Source organism: Diceros bicornis, chromosome 35 (genome assembly GCF_020826845.1).
Source record: "Diceros bicornis minor isolate mBicDic1 chromosome 35, mDicBic1.mat.cur, whole genome shotgun sequence".
Classification (NCBI taxonomy): Eukaryota; Metazoa; Chordata; class Mammalia; order Perissodactyla; family Rhinocerotidae; genus Diceros; species Diceros bicornis.
In genome coordinates this window covers 27983976-28000992 of record NC_080774.1, presented here as the reverse complement: position 1 = coordinate 28000992, position 17017 = coordinate 27983976, and the positions used below count along the sequence as shown (strand labels likewise).

The window sequence follows — 17017 nt, the reverse complement described above, 5'->3', positions numbered from 1 at the left end:
TTTGGCTATCTTTGATAAAAACGAGGGAGAAAAATTCTTTCAATAGAAACTATAGTATACATTTGTGGATATTAAATCCTCGTTTTGTTAATTGTCTTTTGAGGTTTTTGTTTTATATCTGTTAACTGGACTGGATCTTGATTTCTTCTAGTCTCCTGAAATATCTGGCTACAGATATCCAAAGTAATGTTTTTGATTTTTTCCATCATTCTCATTTGGAATCACTGAGAACTAAACCTGCCCTTTTTCCTGAAGCCTTGCAAACTAAAACAAACTAAAGATGGACTTAATATAAACTTAAGAGAGATTCATGTCTGTTGCAAGCAGGTACCTGAACACCTGATGACATCATCAGAAACATTTTGAACTGTAAAAGATGCTTTGGTGCTGACATCTAGAAATCTTGACTGGCTATCCTCTAAACTCAGAAACTGGTTTACAATTTGCTCCAACCATTAACTTTGTTTTTCTTTTGTTTCCAGAGAAATGCTTCTCGTTAAATACTTACTTGCTTACTTCCACAATATAGGCCTAACCTTGGGAGCCCACCTACATCACCACCTTCTAAAATAAATTTAACTGGACTGCTCTATTATCAGGACTAAAAAATGTGTTCAGTGAGATAAAACAATCTACCAACTCAGCTTCTGGACTATGAAACTTCTTTAAGTTTCAAAAGGACTGGGAAACTTTCAGTTTCAAAGGCGGGGCTGTGGAAGATCAAAATTTGGCCACCCCAAAATATATCTCTTTACCTTGATTATTTTCTCTGATGGACATTTGACCTCCCCCACTAACTGCCTAAGGGAATTTAACTCTGGGTATGGACAGACTGGCAGGGTCCTCGATAAGCCCACTCTTTTCAAATTTCCGTTTACCAAATATTTACATTGGTAAAGGTATCTCCCTCTAGGTACTGGGAAGAGGTGGGGATGACCTTATCTGTGGAAACTCTTATCAGGACAGAAGGAGAAGACTTAAGTCTACATAGTCTTGATTCCTATAATTTCTGTCTCTCCGGCCACATTCTCTATAGTCGCCCTGCAAACAACTGTCTGACAAACAGTTACATTTCCCTCTCCATGTGAATTGTCTTCTTCCCCTCTGAAATCCCAGCCGCTCCCATCCCCCAGCAACATCCTCCTCTGTGTTTAGCTGAAGATGAGAATCCCTGCTATTGTGCTGAGAAACTCAGTTTCCCTGGTTTCTCCCATGTATACCTGTTATTAAACTTGGTATTATTTTCTCATGCTAACCTGTCTTTTTAATTATTTGGCCAGTCATAAGAACCTTAAGGGAAAGGCCAGAGAGGGGATTCTCCCTCTTCCCCAACACCTTCCATCAACACTGGCCAGGAAGAATGTGAGAAACAAGTTCTCAATGAGAAGCCTAAATGCTAATTAGACTCAAGGTTTCTCCTCCAAGGAGAATTTGTTTTCTTTTTTTATTTCTTCCCACAGAATTTAATGGGGAGCAGTGCAGAGAGAAGCAGGGTCCAGGGGGCACCCTCGTCTGGCTGGTGGGGTGTGGGTGGGGAGGCTGGAGGCCCTGAGGGACCAGAGAATTTCCATGAGTGCACCATGCGGGGTCCACTCATTACGGGGGACTGCAGCCCTGGAGCAGGGGGGGGTGTCTCCCATCCTGAGGCCCCGTCTTACCCAACTACCACTGTGGCATTCGCATGCCTATAAACGTCCCAGGGGTTCTAGTTGGTTCTGGGAGAAAGCCAGAGGCTCCTTGATTAATTCAGAGTGCGCAGAGTCCTCTAGGATCCTGGCGCCCCCTGTCGCAGAGCCGGCCCCAGAGCCCCCTCACCCCGGGCCCCGCGAGGCTGCTCTGGACAGAACCCGGCCCCCAGCCCCAAAGCCGCTTGCCCGAACCCTGGGGTCTAAGGGTGGGGACCCCACCCCGGCTAACGGTCCGCGGCCCGCCGGCCCAGCAAGGCGGAGGGTGGCAGGGACCCGGGTGGGGAGGCGATGGGGGGGGAATGGGGGTCCCTGGTGGAGGCGCCCGCACACTCGGACCCGCACCGCCCCTCGCGTCCGCCGCCCCGGGCGACCCCGGCCCGTCCCCGGCCGCTCGCCCACCCCGTCCCGGGCCGCCGCCCACCGCGGACTCACCTGGAGCCACAGCTCGGGGTCTCCAGGTGTCGCCTCAGCCAGGGCGGCAGGAACCACAGAGGGAGGGGGAGCGAGGGGCGGGGCCTGGAGTCCGGGGCGGGGCCTGACGTGCACGTGTCCTCGGGGTGGGGCGGATCCGGGGCGCGGTCTGGCGCGAACCTGTGCCCCGTGCGGGGTTGGGCCTGGTAGCCGCCTCTCTGCGCTGCCTGGGGATGGGCAGTGGCCCAGTCAGTGGGCGTTGCTTACGGGGTCAATGGTGCCGCTCTGTGTCCAGGGTTCCCTGATTTTTCTTATACTTGAGATTCCCCAACCTCAGCTGCCCTGGCACAGACTGGAGGGCGGGGTGAGGGAGGCCTCTGTGTTTTGGTTTTCAGGGGCCATCCGCGCGGTCGGGTCCTGTGGTCACATTGACGAGGCCTGGCTCTGGTGTGGGAACGGGCTGTGCTCTGCCTGGAGCAGCCCTCACCACTCGGGGCACCCAAGCCCCACACGGAGGCACTGAGCAGGGTGGCCGGGGACACGAAGCTGAGAGCTGATTGATGCTGCTGGCTGGATGGTTCTGGAGAGAAAGGAGTTGTAGGCAGGCCGCGGAAGGTGGGCCTGTGGACAACTGAGAATAGTCGGCATCTGTGTGGGCTCCAGCAACAGGTCTTGGCCTGAACCAGTGGCCCCGGGGTGAAGAGCCTTTTGTGCCAGTCGGAGCAGGCAGGGCTGCAGCTGGACTGTGCAGGAGGGGAGTGTGTAGCCAGCCTCGGCCCAAGGGTGAACTGGGGCCTTGCTAAGCCCTAAACCTGGAGCATCTGGGTCAGCTCTCCCCAGGAGACCCTCCTGCCCTGGCAGCCGCCGCCTGTGCTCCTCTGACCCCTCCTCAACCTCGCTGGCCCCCTGTCTCCCTGTCTCCCCGGGAGGCTGCAGGCAGGCTCTTTCCTGCAGTTGCTGCCCACCCCACCTCTGCTGGCACGTGCCACGCCATCTCCCCAAATTCCCGTGTAGACAGACGTCCCCAAGGAAAGGGAATTGACAGGAAGAGAGTGGTAGGGGTCAGGGGGCACAGAAGTGGGGAGAGGCTGCCCAGGTGTTGATGATGCTGTGGCTGAGGAGGAGGACTTGGGGGGCCAGGTTCGTGCCCTCTCCAAGGCAGACTGCAGCTGCCAAGCGGTTTTCTGGACCCGATTTTGTTTGCTTGTTTTAACATATAATTCCAGACACAGAAAAGCTGCTACACACAACATAAAGAACTTTCAGTGACCCTTCACCCAGATTTCTGAACTGTTTCCTCCTCTCTCTGTTTATCTGCGTAGGTTTCTTTCTGGGTTGTTGGAGTAAGTTACAGACATGATGCCCCATAACCTCTGAACATTTCAGAGTGTATTTCCTAAAAGCGAGTGCAGTCTCCTTTATAACCACAGCACTTCTATTCAAATCAGGGGGTTAGTATTGCTACCAGGATACCATCTGATCCTCAGACCCACTCGAGTTTCACCAGCTACCCCACTAATATCCACTACCCAGCTGGGACCCAGTGCAGGGTCACTCGCTGCCTGCAGTTGTCTCTCTAGTGCCCATCAGTCTGGAACTGTCCTTCAGTCTTTCCTGACCTTGACGCCTGTAAAGTGTGCAGCCTGGGTGTGTGTTCTCTGGTGTTTCCTCGGGTTTAGGCCCAGGTTGGGCGTTTTTGGGAGGAGCACTGCAGCCGTGGCCCAGGGTGTCTGTACCCCATCACTGGGGACATTAGCTTGATCACTGGGCTAAGGAGTGTTGGCCAGGTTTTCCTGCTGTAAAGTTGAATAAGTACTTTGTGTCTAAATTAATTAACAAGGGGGCTTTAGTGGGAAAATATACTGAGACTGTGCAGTTATCACTAGTGTTAGCATCCCTTGATGATCCTCGGCCAGAACAGTTGTTAATAGGTTGGTTGCCAAGTGATGATTTTCTGATTCTATCATTCTTGCATTTGTTAGCAGGCACTCTATGGTAAGGAAGACTTTTCTTGTTTATTTATTTGTGTATATCAACCTGGACTTGGGGGTCATTGTATGATTCAACAGGTTGTAATCGTTACTGCTGTCATTAACTTTGATGTCCAGATTGCCCCTGGTTATGCCAGCAGGAGCCCCTACCTAAGGCCTGTTTCTGTGTCTTCCTCAGGGCACCAGCCATGCCTTTCACTTCCTGTGGCCTCTACCACACCAGCCTCCTGAAGTGACACATCTCTCATCAGACGTCTGTGAATGCAGACCCTGCCTCCCACAAGATCTGGAGGTCGGAAACAATGCTCCAGGTGAGAGCCGAGGCGGCTCTTCTCTGCTTCCATTTCAAAATAAACAGCTCAGCCACCTTCCACCCCATGGGGCAGAGGCCTAAAGACTGCCCCTCATCCTGGGGATGGTTCTAAATTGTTAGTGTTTTCCTGCTGTGACGTTTAGGAACCAGAGACAGAAGAAAGTTACCCACCTGTCTAACCTATGTGTCATTGGCTGTGTTTTTCATCCCAGGATTCCCTCTCCACAGGATTTGGTTTTGTTTTTCTCATGGTGATGTAATCGCTGCCTAGTCTTTTAGTTTCCAGTGGATCCATGTAAATGCTCTCCTCACCCCACCCCGCCTCCCTGACCCACCCCCTGTCGATGGAGATGGTTCCTGTGATCACCCTTGTGTGGGTGTAAACCCTGCCCCAGCAGCATTCTTATGATGCTGAGCAGAGAGGGCCCTTGAAGCCTTCACCTTGGTCGGCAGGCAGCCCCGGGCCCTTCCATGTCAGGGGATCCAAACAGGAGATGGCAGGGCCCCTTGTCTGCCATGTGCGGGCTCCAGACTCTGCCTCAGGCTTGGGCTGGCTCCCTCCCTCAGCGCACCGCTGACCGCCCCCCAGGCCAGCCTGTCTCTTCCCAGCATGGCTGGGAGGAATTTGGCCGATTCTGACCCTGGACTCTGGGGCTGAGTTGGTAACCAGGCGCATTGCTTGTTGACACCTGGAATGTGGATAGGATGGGATTCTGTCCCTCCTACCTTGTACATAACTTGTGGCGTGTGGGTTGCTGTGCTTTTTGAGGCTTCCATGTCATTGTCACAGCAGCACCAGGAGGTCGGGCAGCTGGAATCATCCGCCTGTTCACAGAAGGGGGCCCCGGTGCTTCCCCTGGCTCACAGCTAATGTGGGCTCTGGCCTCTGCCAGCCCGGGGGGAGGGCAGGTGACCAAGACCTGGGCTTACAGGGCAGAACTGGAGGTTGTTTCCTGGAGTGAAACGCTGATGCTCTTTTTTTATTTAAAAAAATTTTTTTTTGAATTATGGTAAAATACACAGAACATAAAATTTACCATCTTAAGTATTTTAAAGTGTACGGTTCAGTAGTGTTAAGTATATTTGCATGGTTGTAATGGATCTCCAGAACTTTTTCATCTTGTAAAACTGAAACTCTGTACCCATTAGACAATTCCCCATTTCCCTTCCTCCCATCCCCTGGCAACCACCACTCGACTTTCTGTCTCTATGAATTTGACTCCTCTAGGTACCTAGATAAGTGGAATCACACAGTATTTGTCTTTTTATGACTGACTTATTTCACTTAGCATATTGTCTTCAGGGTTCATCCACACTGTAGCATGTGGCAGAACTTCCTTTTTAAGGCCGAATAATATTCCGTTGTATGGATAGACCACATTTGTTTTTCCATTCGTCTGTCAACGGACACTTAGGTTGCTTCCACCTCTTGGCTATTGAAAATAATGCTGCTATGGGGGCCGGTCTGGTGGCGCAAGCGGTTAAGTGTGCGTGCTCCGCTGCGGCGGCCCAGGGTTCACTAGTTCAGATCCCAGGCGCGCACTGACACACTGCTTGGCAAGCCATGCTGTGGTGGCGTCCCATATAAAGTGGAGGAAGATGGGCATGGATGTTGGCCCACAGCCAATCTTCCTCAGCAAAAAGAGGAGGATTGGCAGATATTAGCTCAGGGCTGATCTTCCTCACAAAAAAAAAAATAAAAAAGAAAATAATGCTGCTATTAACATGGATATGGAAATATCTCTTGGAGACCCTACTTTCAATTTCTGGGAGGTATATACCCAGAAATGGAATTGCTGAACCATCTGGTAATTCTGTTTAATTTTTTGAGGAACCGCAATACTGTTTTCCACAGTGGCTGTACCATTTTACATTCCCTCCATCAGGGCACAAGGGGTCCAGTCTCTCCACATCCTCACCAGAGCTTGCTATTTGCTGTCTTTTTGTGTGTGTGTGAGGAAGACCGGCCCTGAGCTAACATCCGTTGCCAATCCTCCTGTTTTTGCTGAGGAAGCTTGGCCCTGGGCTAACATTGGTGCCCAGCTTTCTCTACTTTATATGGGAAGCAGCCACAGCATGGCTTATAAGCACTGCGTTGGTCCGTGCCTGGGATCCGAACCTGCGAACCCCGGGCCACTGAAGCAGAGCATGTGAACTTAACTGCTACGCCACCGGGCTGGCCCCCATTTTCTGTCTTTTGACTATAGCCATCCTCATGGATGTGAGGTGGTATCTCATTGTGATCTTGGTTAGCGTTGTTCTAATGATTAGTGGTGGTGAGCATCTTCTCAGCTCCTTATTGGCTATTTGTTTGTCTTCTTTGGAGAAATGTCTGTTCAAATCCTTTGCCCATTTTTGAATTGGGTTGTTGTTTGTTTTTTTATTGCTGAGTTTTAGGAGTTCTCTACATATTCTGGATATTAATCCCTTATGAGAGATGTAATTTGCAAACATTTCCCCCCATTCCGTGGGTTGCCCTTTTACTCGAGAGTGTCTTTTGATGCACAGAAGTTTTTAACTTTTATGAAGTCCACTTTGTCTATTTTCTTCCTCTGTTGCATGTGCTTTTGGAGTCATATCTAGGAAATCATTGCCAAATTCAATGTCATGATGCATTCCCCCCATGCTTTCTTCTAGGAGTTTTATAGTTTCAGCTCTTACATTTAAGGCTTTGATCCACTTAGAGTCATTGTTTGTAATGGCGTGAGGTGAGGGGCCAGCTTCATTCCTTTGCATGTGGGGATCCTGTTTTCTGGCAGCGTTTGTTGAAAAGACCTTCCTTTTCCCCATGGATGGTGTTGATGCCCTTGTTGAAAATCATTTGAGCAGCTGATGCTCTTTTGCAGGTGTTTGTTGAAATGTGGCTTCATCATTATTCCTTGGAGATGTACCAAGAAGTCCCCTCACGCCAAGGTATGTTGCCGCAGTCTGTCTCCCCATCTCCTGCTCCGGCCCTGGTGCCTGGTCAACCTGCGGCTTCCTGTCCTCGATTGCAGCTGGTTTCCAAGGGCTGGATGAGGGGAAGCAGAAACCCACCCTCACCCCTCACTCAGTTGCTCAAGAGCAGGTGGCTTTTGTTCTGTGGTGGGTGTGCGCCCTGAGGGCTGGAGGCCTGTCCTCTCTGGGGTCCTCCCCGTGCTGCTCCGAGAGCCCCCTCCCTGACAGCAGGATCAGATGAGGCTGTGGTGCTTGTGCGCTGGAGGTGGGGGAGCCGAGATGCCTCTGGGAGTCACGTCCGGGTCTGTCCCTTCTACCATCACAGCACCTCCTGCTTTCCCGCTGAGGTGGCGCCCGGCAGCCCCCACCCACCCAGTGCCCACGCTGCCCTCCACTTCCTCCAGAGCATCGGCGCGCAGCCGTTTTTGTGGTGGGTGGGGTCTGACACCTTCTTGCACGTGGCCTGGGACACTGATTGGATCTTAGACCCAGGAATCGATCATATCATGTACTGATTTGGTAAATTTCTCATCAGGACAACCCAGGGAAGTCTAATAAATTACATATTTTTCTTTCCTGGGCAGAGAGGCCTCCGTCTGGAACTGGCTCCTCAGAAGTTTCTTTGAGCCTCAGGGCCTTCTGGGCCTTGGTGGCCAGCAGCGGGTCCCAGCGAGGGCCCTGGGCTCCTGGCGGGCTGCAGCGTGCATGCACTGTGTGCACTGTGATCAGGGTTGGGGAGAGCGGGACCCTCTGGAGGGAGAGTGAGTCTGGCTGACCTCAGGGAGCTGGAGAGGCCTTCAGGCCCCAGCGACATGGAGGGGGCACCCAGGTGACCTTGAGGGTCTATCTGTCCCCATCCCTCTGTCTGGCAGGTGGAGGAGTGTGCCTGCCTAGGGCCTGGCTGGGGTCGGCCCACCAGGAGGGCGGGGCTCAGTCTGGGTGGCTGAGGGGTGTCTCCTGGCCTGAGGCTTCTGGGCTGTGGTTGTTGGATTGTCACTGGCCTGCTTTTGTTTTTGTTGTTTTTTCTCCTCACTTCTGGGCTTGTTCTCACTTTTTTCTCTCTCTCTCCACTCTCCCCTCCTCTGCCCTCTGCCCCCTTTCTCTTGGCCTCTCTGTTGTGTTGTCTCTCAGCTGGAGGTTCTGCACTACCCACCCAGTGTCTCTAGCACCCTCCACAGCCCTGCCCAGCCCAGCCTCCGGCCCCTCCACGCCTGCCAGGTACTGGCCACTCTCGTGTTGTTCCCTTCATGCCTGCCCGTGGTGTAAGCCACAGAGCTAGCGCCAGGGCAGCAGGAAAGCAAGGGTCTCGCAGGGAGCTGGCTGGGGTGATTCAGAGACCAGTTCCAGGCAGAGTGAGACCCACGTGTGAGGGGGGAGGAGTGGGGACAGCCTTTAGCCTGGCCCGGCCCCCGGCTTTGCAGACAAGCCTGGGTCTGGGGTGTGTGGCATGTGGCAGGGAGCGAGGCATATGACCCCAGCTGGCTGTGGGGTCACCAAATCCGCCTGGCCAAGCCCTGCCAGCTGAGGCATCGCAAGTTCTCGGGTGTTGGAGGGCTCTGTGCTCGGTCCTGGTTCGATGGAGTGAAATGGTGCGGCCTTTGCAGTGAGTAGCCTGACTCACCTGCAGTGCAGGCCTGGTACTCAGGAAATGACGGAGGGTGCGGAGGCCCTGGGACTTGTGGGGGGTACGGTTCTGCCAACCAGAGCCTGTGTGTGAGGCAGAGGGGCGGGGAGAACACAGGGCTCGGCCCCCAGCCCAGAGAGGCTGTGGATCCCTGGGCGATCTGGGGCCCAACCTTCTCCTGTGAGCCCGGCCTCTTGTGGACTCGTGGACTCCTCCAGAGGTGGACAGGAGCTGGCGGTGATCTCGTGGGGACTGTGGTCTGCTTGGGCAGAAATGACCAGTGTGTGGACAAACTCGAGGTCAGTGGAGTGGAGCTCAGACCTGTGGGGTGTTTCAGGCCAACAACCTTGTAGTTCCTTATTCACGAGAGGAGTGCCAGGAAGTCTGGGCAGGAACCACAGGATCGGGCATCTGGAGCCATGCCCATGGCCGGGGGCCTGTCCCGTCACCCTGGGGGTGGGGCACACAGCACTGACCTTGAGAACAGGGTGAGAAATCACGTTTGCTGGGATGGGATGGTGAGCACAGCACAGCGGGCTTCCCGCTCAGAAGCAGCAGCTGCTGTGAGGAGGGAAGGGAATGGTCTAGAAGGGCCGGTGTGGGCGGGCCGGGCACAGAAATGGGTGCCGCTCCGGCCTCTGTTGTGGGGGGTCTCCCTCGGCTAAGAGCAGGGTCCCTGGAGAAGCATCTGGCTGCTTCCACCTCCACAGCAGGAGGGCTGAGAGCCCCGGGAGGGGCGTGCAGAGCTCCCGAGAGAGCCAGGCCCAGAGAGGAACGCTGCGGGCTTTGGGAAAGGGTCCTTAAAAGGGGAAGGAAGCTGCGTGCAGCTGTGGCCAGAGACTCCCGGGGGGGATTTGGCTCAGGAGGATGGGGAGCTGGAAGAAAAGAAGTTTGACTTGACAAGCCTAGAGGGAAGATAGCCTGAGAGGGTTCCAGGGTGGTTGCTGGGGGCATGTTGGGGGAGCCTGGCTCTCCAGCAACACCGCAGCATGGTGGGGGGAGATGGGGCAGAGGTTCCTGTTCCCAGGTTGATGCTCTCACCTCCCCTGACCTGAAGGGGTGGTGGCCAGGGTCATGGCCAGGGGCCAGGAGTGAGAGAGGGGAAGGCTCCTGGTGGGGAGTCACAGCCTGGCATTGGTGCCCTGCGGTCTTTGATGCCCTTCTTGTCTTATTATTATTAAAATATCTCATACTTTTTTTCTCAAAATGATGCAAATTCATTGCACAAAGACTTAAAAATATATTTTTTATTTATTATTATTTTCTTTTGTGAGGAAGATCAGCCCTGAGCTAACATCTGTGCTAATCCTCCTCTTTTTGCTGAGGAAGATGGGCTCTGCGCTAACATCTATTGCCAATCCTCCTCGTTTTTTTTCCCCCAAAGCCCCAGTAGATAGTTGTATGTCATAGTTGCACATCCTCCTAGTGGCTGTATGTGGGACACGGCCTCAGCATGGGCAGAGAAGCGGTGCATCGGTGTGCGCCCGGGATCCGAATCCTGGCCGCCAGTAGTGGAGCACGCACACTTAACCGCTAAGCCACGGGGCCGGTCCAGGACTTAAAAATATAGAGAAGCAGAAGAAAATAACCCCCTGGTCCGGAGTTCCGTCCCTAGATGTAGTGACCTGTGGGGTGTGTCACCTGGGACTGTGGAGGCATTTCCATGACAGACCTGAGTGGACGGGGCCATGGGCAGTGGCAGGGGTGGGGCTCGGTGCCCAGCGGGTGGCCTCTTCTGCTCGGGCCCATGAAAGGCCTGCTGCACCTGGGCGTGCTGGGAGGGGTGGCTTGTGCCAGCCCCAGCACTGCGTGGGGTTTGGGCGTGGCCACCAGAAGCTCCTCTGTCAAGTTTGTGGATGCCCCAGGGGGCTGGGGTGAGTGGGAAAGGAGCGTGTTGGTGTGGATGCCCCAGAGCTGAGAACGATGCCGTCCACCACTTCCTTGGGGCCCCTGCCCCGCTCTCCATCACTGAACAGCCAGCACACAGACTCTCCTCTCAGGTCTGGGTCTCAGAGATCCTTCATGGACTCTGTGAATTGAAAGTTCCGCTCACGAGATTGAGGGTGTGCTTGTTCTGGGGGTTGTGCTAACCACAGGTCCATTAGCAAGGGAGGAAGGGCTGCCCTGGGCTGAGCCCCCAACCTGCTGTGTCTACGAGGGGGAGCAGGTGGAAGGGTGGTGGTTGCAGCAGGAGGAGGAGGAGGAGCTGGGGAGTGGTTCACCCGAAAGGGAAGGCGTGGGCCCCAGTGAGCTGTCTGGACTTGCCCAGGCGGTGGGCTGGAGACCAGATCACAGTGGGATGCTGGCCCGCCCTGTCCCCGGCTCCTCCTCTGGCTGGCCAGGAAGTGGGGACCCTGAGGACCCAGATGGGCAGCAGTGACCCGAGTCACCCACAGAGGGTGCCGGAAAGGGGTCTGCAGCCTGCAGGGAAGCACCTGGCAGATGTGTCTGTCTTAGGGAGCCGTCCCAGGGCGCACGGCAGGCGCTGGGCCAAGCGCTTAGCCGCTTTGAGCAGGTCTCCGTCAGACCCAGCAGTTACACCCAGCGGGGTGTGGCACGTCTGCAGGGTGCAGGCACAGGTGGCACCCTGGTGGCGGGCCCGCTGCCAGCCCGGCCCCCCTCCTGTCAGGGATGCAGAGAGAGGGGCCCAGGCTGAGTGGGGTCAGACCTGGGGACCGAGCACGGTGGGCTCCGGGAGCCTCCCCCAGACCCGCCTGGGTCCTGACACCGCTCCCTCCTCGACCTTAGGAGTCGTTCACGCCCACCGAGGAGCGCGTGCTGGTGGGGCGCCTGCTGCTGAAGCGCCTGCACGCCTTCTCCCCCAGCCTGAAGGCCCAGCAGCTCTCTCCCTCTGCTCACTCCCACGCCGCCAGCCCCCTGGAGGGATTCAGACGGTGGGGACGGGGCTGTGTGCAGGGCCTCTGTCCCCAGCCTGCCGCCTCCTTGTCCTATGCACATGTGTCCCCCACAGTGACCTCTGCCTGGGGGCGTGTGAGGCCCTGCAGGGTGGGGCAGGTGGGAAGTCACCTTGACCCTCCTGGGTCCGTCTCCTCACCCCCACCCGGGCCCCCAGAGTCTCAGCTCCAGAGTGGGGTAGGGGCCGCCCGGCTGCTTCTCCGGCTGCCGTGGCCTTTCCCTCCAGGGAAGGCCCCCTTCAGTGGGAAGAGCCAGGCTGGCTGGGCAGAGGCCCGTCTTGCTGCTCCGTCTTGTCCCTCTTCCCCAGCCCTGAGCAGATGGGGGAGCTCTGGTTGACAGTGTCCCTGGAGCACCCAGGAAAGCCAGCGGGCTGGAAGCGCCTCCACAGCAGGTGGCTGAGTTGTCACTGGAGACCGCGCTCTGCGCTGCTCCCTCTCCTCGCCCTGTCAGGAGAAGGCTGGAGTGGTGGCCTGACTCCCAGGCCCACTGGGGCTGGCAGAGTGGGCGACTTGTGTGGGGCGAGCCAAGCTGAGGTGCGCACAGGAGCCACGCTGGATCAGCCACGTGTGTGCTGTGTGTCCTTGGGACGTTTTCTAACCTCTCTGAACCTTGGTTTTCTCCTCTGAAGAATGGGGCTGAAATAGGAGGCCTCACCCCCAGCAGATGCCCAGCATGCCCCCTGGCAGAGCTGACCCTTGCAAACAGGAGGTGATCCTCCGTCTCCCCTGCAGGACCGCTGTCCAGAGGCTTGTCCAGCAGAAGCTCTGATACTGGCCCTGATATCAGTTCCCCTACATTAAACCCGGAGTGTATGGAGTTAAAACCAAAAGCACTCATCCTCTATCCTTCTTTCTCTAAGTTACATTCATATGTAAATATTGGTTTTTTTAAACCTTTGTATCTCTGAACTTCACAAGGCAGATAGAGGTTACAAGTTGTTAAAAGCCCAGGTGGCCTCAAGCTGGGCTCACACTGAAGTTATGGCTAATTACCAGTTCTTGAGGTTTGTTATAGGGAAACTGATATCAAGAAGCTTAAGCTTCTCAGACCTCAACTCCTTGGTTTCCTGATACCAGAATCCACCCTCCAGCACGGAGAACGTTGAAGGACACCCAGCTGCGATTCCCTCATCTCGCCATCCTCCTCCCTGCCAGCAGCCTCACAAGGCCAAACACAGGCTGGTGGGAAAGCGCTGACCAGCAAGGCCCCAGGCTGCCCCTCCCTACAAGCAGTTACATTCCTCACAGCCTTTAAACCCATTGCCTCCCATCTTTCGGGGAGGCGGGACAAATTGGAGAGCTCTCGTCTCCCGGCTGACGTCACCCAGGGTAAGAATTCTTCCCTTGCCATAAGCCTGGCGTTCCAGGTTTGTTGGGCCCTCTCGTGCGGCGGGTAAAGAACCTGGGTGTGCATCCCGCAACAGCTCTACCTCTTTCTGCAGCGCTGCTTCAGCCACTGGCCCCTTCGTGCAGGGCCGTGAGCGTCGGCCCCATCACGCTTTTGCCTTTGCCCTCCGTGTGCCCTGGTGAGGGAGGTCCTGTGGGATGGACGTGGGAGGGAATCTGCTGTTCCCTCTCGGGGTCCATGGGAAGACACCAGAACCAGGTGGCAGAGCCGAAGCCCCTCGGCTAGAGACGCGCCCCTGCTCATCTGAACCCTTCCCGGGAGCCTGCTCCAGGCCACACAAGGGTTTGGCCCAAAGCCCCAGCCGCCTGACTGCCAGCCCACGGGCCCTCAGGGCACACGTGTCTCCCCAGGTCCTGCAGATGAGGCTGAGCCACCTGCAGCCCTGGTGCACGGTGGCGGGGTGACAGTCTGAGCCTGGCTGCTCCCCTCCTTTCCCTGGTGGTACGGGGGCCCGGGGCTGTGGGTGTGCCCGGCAGGAGGGGAAGCAGAGCTCCCAGCTGTGGCTCCCTGCTGACCCTGGTGGTGGCATCAGGAGGCGATCTCTGTCTCCGTCACACTGTCGTCTTAGCGGGCTCTGTTAGGCCTTGGTCTCTCGCTTCCTCCTGGGTGGGAGTTCCACGCCGCACAGTCACCCCCCGCACAAACCTTTGGAGGCGCTCGGGAAGCCTGTCAGGGCAGCTGCGTGTTTTGTGCCCTTGGAAGCTGAAGCCAGCGTTGGGCCCTGCCTTGCAGGCGAGCAGCTGTTTCTGGAGCCCGAGCGTGTCACCCCACCGCCAGCACCGCCTCTTCATGGCCCCACGTTCACCAGCAGTTTCCTGTCGTCGTGGCCACCGGCCATCACCAACACCTCCTCCAAGGTGAAGAGCCACGTCCATGGCCTGGAGGGCCGGGACTGCAAGGACACCCCGATGTTCCGGCCGAGGTCCGGACGCTGGTGAGTGAGTCGGGGCTCTGCCTGGCCACAGGGTGTCCTGAGGCTCTGGGACAGCGCCAGGGCAGAGCCGTGCGTCTTGGAAAGGAGAAGAGGAAGGCTGGGGGTCCAGGAGACGCTGCTCCACCCTCTCCCCTTTTGTTCAGCGAAGTCTGATTTATTCTGATAGTAAAGGCAGTGTTTGTTGGGAATTATCCACACTTAGAATACGCATCTTAGTCTTTAAAAGTCCTCATCACGCGGAAGCCACCCCTCCTGGCCCTCTCCGCCGGTCTGTTGGTGGCTGGGTGCTGTGAGTGATGGGTGATGCCCCCAGAGCCTGCTGACCTGCCCGTCTGCCCCCCAGGTCCCGCGCCTGGCTCAGCTCCTCACGCAGGCCCAGCAGACCGCCCAGTCCATCGGTGTGGGGAGCGCAGCCAGCCGCCCCGTTCTGTTGTGCCTGGGCTTCTGCCCCGTGGACACAGATGGCTGCTCCCCAGCCAACGACCTGGACGAGCTGGGGCAGGACAGGGTCCGCAGACGGCGGAGCACCTGGAGGAGGCCCTGGAGTGCCTGTGCGAGACATTCCAGTGTAAGCCGTGGAGTTCTCCCCTCCCAGGGTTTGGTCCTGTGGCGCTCACCCCCTGCCCGGCTGGGATTGGCCACGTACCAGGACCTGGTGTGGTTCCTGCCACATGGGACCCCTGGGCTCATCTCGTGGGAGGTGCAGGCCCATATCTGCAGTGTCATGTCTGGGTCCCCTTGTTCTCACTGTTACAGGCCCGGAGATGAGCACCAGTCCTCCCCCTCCCCTTTGAAACTGAAAGAGGTGGTGAGAAGCAGCCACTGTCTCCCGAGAGGCCTTTCTCTCTGACAGCTCAGCGAGGCCCAGCTCGCCCAGCGCACACTTGCCTTGGGGACAACTCAGAATGAGAATGGAAAGAAGCAGCTCCCAGACTGCACTGTGGGTGAGAACTGACTCATCCTCATGCCCCTGGGCCGGTGCCAGGTAAGGCTATCTCCTTGAGGGGTCTGGCTTTGCACGCAGCATGGCCGTTGGTCCCCGTGGGCTGTCCTTGTCTCCCCATCACCCTCGTAGCAGAGACATCTCCTCTGAGTCGTTGGCAAAGGTGTATTTTCTGGATCGCGCCCATGGCCCGGGTTTCACCTGGGGCTCGTGCCTCCTGCTGCTTCTAGATCATCAATGGGCTGAGCAGGTTTGACACCGAGTACCAGGGGGACACGGAGCTGCAGCCCACCCAGAGCTGTGAGATCGCTGGCCTGGTCGGCCTGCTCTTCCGGCCTCCTCCGCCATCAACCGCAGGGTGAGTGTGGGTGGGCTGGGCTGACCCCCGTCTCCGTGGCCCCTTCCCGTCCTGCCAGTCTTGGGGAGAGCCCGGGGGAGAGTGCAGCCCCCGCCCGTGCCCACTCCCCCTGCCTCTGTCTGTGCTCCAGTTTGCAGGCCAGATGGCAGCCCTGTGTTCCTGGACCAACTTCCTCAGCAGCCTTTGTCGCTACCACCTCACGGAGCCCGGGCTGGGGGACAGGTGCCTGCTGAGCCCTGTGCAGTGGGGTCGCATGGCTGGCCATGCCCAGGGCCCAGGCTCAGCCTGCGCTTCCTGGGCAGCTACCGGACGCTGCTGTCCCTGCTGCTGCCTTCTTTGTGGCCTCTCTCTCCTGCATCGGGCCCCTGCCCTGCACCCTCCTCCTTGTGCTGGGCTACCTCTGTGGCCATGACGCTGCTGACCAAGCCGGCTGGCCATGTCCCCATGCAAGTCAGTGGGATGGCCACACGGCCCCTCCCTTGCACCTGGAAGGCCACCTCTGAGCCTGAGCCTGGTCACCTTTGAGCTTCTTGGGGACGTTTTCCTGCAGCTGTGGAGCATCCAGAAGAACCTGCAATGAGGAGGTCACGGTGTCAAAGGGTCACGAGTCACCCAGCCGCCAGGCCCTCCCTCATCCCCTCAGCTGTAGGCCCCGCAGTGTGGTGGCTCTGAAGGCCTTTCTCTTCTTTAGCCATTTGAGGGTTTAGCCGTGTGAGGCTCAGGAGTCAGTGCATCCCCGGGAGGGCCTTTGGCCCTCTGCCCATGCTGTCCTTGAGGTGGGCAGTGTGTGGCGTGAGTCTCCTGTCCCCGGGTGACACCAGGACAGTAGCTCAGCCTCCGGCTCCAGGGAAGAATCAAAGACCCTAAAAGAGATTGCTGAGAAAATTAGATGGCGGTTCTCTGATTCCTAATTTTAAAGCTAAATTTTGCCGCATTTGGCAAAAGCAGGGTCATTCTCCAGCAGGGGTGTTCTCCCAGAGATTCCAAGGCTGGGCCGTAGGATTCCCTTTAGAGGAGAAAAGATCCTCTAGGAGCACAGGTGCTCGGGGGACAGTGCTCCACCTCTGGCTCCTTTCCAGCTCCCGAGCCAGTGAGCCCGTGGCTCAGCGGCCGCCCAGCACCCCCACCTCGTCCGGGGGCTCTGGTCCCCGTGGGCGGAGGGGATGCGGCGGGGCCGCTGGAGCTGAGCGTCTGGTCTACAACCAAAGACGGTCCAAAGCGTTGTTTGTATCTTCAATAAAATCCAGTGCTCAAAGAGACAGTGACCTTTTGATGACACCTGAACGTTCACACTACACGACAGTTACACATTCGCCGTCAGAAATCATCCCCCGGGGTCGCGAGCACCTCCCTTCACCCCACAGATGACGCACCGGAGAGAACAACGTCTCAACGGTGATTTTACACCAAGCCTGCTTTGTTCTTAAGTTTTCCAACTGTAAATGCCGGGCTTCGTATTTTGATGTAAACTCAGAATAACAGCATTTTGGGGCCT

The 17017-nt window shown here is 56.6% G+C and overlaps 1 pseudogene; it reads left to right on the top strand.

Annotated features, from left to right (window-relative positions):
* Positions 1-4163: 4163 nt before the first annotated feature.
* On the top strand, positions 4164-16025 carry LOC131398610 (sphingomyelin phosphodiesterase 4-like; annotated as a pseudogene).
* The last annotated feature ends 992 nt before the right edge of the window (positions 16026-17017 follow it).